General features: G+C 35.0%; 1 pseudogene; it reads right to left on the bottom strand.

The window, feature by feature from the left end:
• The window catches only part of LOC104860311, an 11,884-nt pseudogene that overhangs the window by 1,565 nt on the left and 7,984 nt on the right, over positions 1–2,335 (bottom strand).

Consider the following 2,335-nt stretch of genomic DNA (forward strand, 5'->3'; position numbering starts at 1 on the left):
TTTTTTTTTTTTTTTTTTTTTTGGTGAAATGTGTAAGATCTTCAGTTTTTTTTTTTTCTTCACATATGGGCATTTAATTGCTCCAGCACCTTTTACTGAAAAGACTATTCTCTCTTTTGAATTACCCTTGCACCTTGTTAACAATTAGTGGCCTATATTTAAGCCATGTATCTTAGGTGCCTTTATTCCATTTCATTGATTTATGTGTCTATTCTTTGCCAACATTATACTGTTTTGATTATTGTAGTTTTATAATTCCTAAAGCAGGGTAGAGTGAGTTCACCAAATTTGTTCCTCCTTTTCAAAATTGGCTGTTCTAGGTCTTTCCCCTATAAACTCTAGAATCAGTTTGTCAATATCTGAAAAATGGCTTGCTGTGATTTTGATTGGAATTATATTATATCTCTAGGTCAAGTTGGGAAGAGCTGACATCTTAACATTATGAGATCTTCCAATCTATATATTTCTGTCAGTTAGATTTTATTTGGTTTCTTTTATTATTGTATCATAGTTTCCTGCATAAAGATCATCAAATACTTTCACATTTAGATATGTACTTAAGTATTTTAGTTTCAGAGCTATTATAAATGGTATTTGTTTAAAATTTCAAATTCTACTTGCTTATTGTTGGTGCATTGGAGAGTGTCTTTCATCTTTTTTTTGGGTATGAGAAGAGTGTGTACTTTGCTGCTGTTGGAAAAGTGTGCTACAGATGTCAGTTAGATCCGTTTGATGGATGGTGCTGGTCAGTTCCACTCTATCCTCACTGATTTTCAGTCTGCTGTGCCTGTCAATTACTGAGAGAGTAGTGTTAGAGTATTCAACTGTAATAGTAGGTTTGCTACTTCTCTTTTCAGTTGTACTAATGTTTGCTCATGTGTGACCACACACTGTTATCAGGGGTATACAAGTTTAGGGTTGTCCTGTCTTATGGAGAATAGACTTATTGGAATGTCTCTATTTTTTAAAAAATTATTTCTTCAGGAATCTGAATTAATAAAGTATAATTAATGTAGTTGTATTTTGGTCACTGCTTCTGGGTATATTGTTCTCCACTCTTTTTGTTTTAACTTAGTCTAGTCTCATTTGTTTAACCATTCTGACAGTCTCTGTCTTTTAATTGGTGTATTTGTACCATTCACATTTAAAGTGATTACTGGCATTGTGGAATTAATATCTATCATTGAAACAATTTTATTTTCACTGAACTATTCTTTGTTTCTTTTCTTTCACATTGTTTCTATCCTTCTTTCTTTTTTTTTTTTTTTTTTTTTGAGACAGTGTGGTCGTCCAGCCGTCACAACACAAACATGCCTGAGTTGGGGAGTGAGGATTGAGAAAGGAAAGAACACTCAAGCCTGAATGGAGACCAAGAGAAGTCTGGTTTATTTCGCAGAAACAGCTCCTTTTATAGGTTCACAGCAACAGGAAGCTTTTAAGGGCACACAACAACAAAAAACACCAAGTCATTGTTTTTCAAAGACCAGATTTCCTGACTCTTACCAATAACATCAGATCTTCAGCTAACAAGTTTCCTGTTATGTCAGGGTGAGTTCCTGACTCTTACAGATAACATCAGATCTTCGGCTAATGAGTTTCCTGTTATGTCAGGGTCAAAGAGTCAAAACAAGTTTAACAAACAGTTTCCTTGAAGAGTAGCAAATGTTGATGCCTTAATTATACAAGAAGAAGTTATTTTCCAAATGTCAAACTCCAGTGGGCCATGACTGGGCCCCGACAGACAGGGTCTCACTATGTAGTCGAGACTGACCTGGAACTCACTATGTAGACAAGGCTGGTCTCGAACTCACAGTGATCCTCCTGCCTCAACCTCCTGAGTGCTGGGATTACAGGCATGGGCCACCATGCCCAGCCTTATCTTTCTTGGTTTTAATTGAACATATGTGATCCTATTTTATCTCTTCTTTTTGAATATCAACAATACCTCTTTAAGTTTTTTTAGTGGTTTCCACAGGATTTGCAATACACATCTGTAACTAATCCAAGTTCACCTTTAAATGACGCTATACCATGTTACACAGTGTTGTCACCTTATACTATTCTCAATTCCTCGCTCTCATCCCTATGGCAATAGTTTTATTTATCTCACTTATCCATATTTAATAATCACCTCATTCACCAGATATTTTGAGCAGGTATCCTTTAGGTTAATTAGGAATAAGAAAAATAAATATTTCATTTTTTCTTTATTTACTCCTTTTCTGACTTTCTCTAAACACATGCACACACACACACACACACACACACACACATATGATTATAGTTAAAAATGTCAGTACCTCTGAAAGAATGTGTGAATATGATGCCACCTAAG

Source organism: Fukomys damarensis, unplaced genomic scaffold (assembly GCF_012274545.1).
Source record: "Fukomys damarensis isolate Sample0158 unplaced genomic scaffold, DMR_v1.0_HiC HiC_scaffold_8, whole genome shotgun sequence".
NCBI lineage: Eukaryota > Metazoa > Chordata > Mammalia > Rodentia > Bathyergidae > Fukomys > Fukomys damarensis.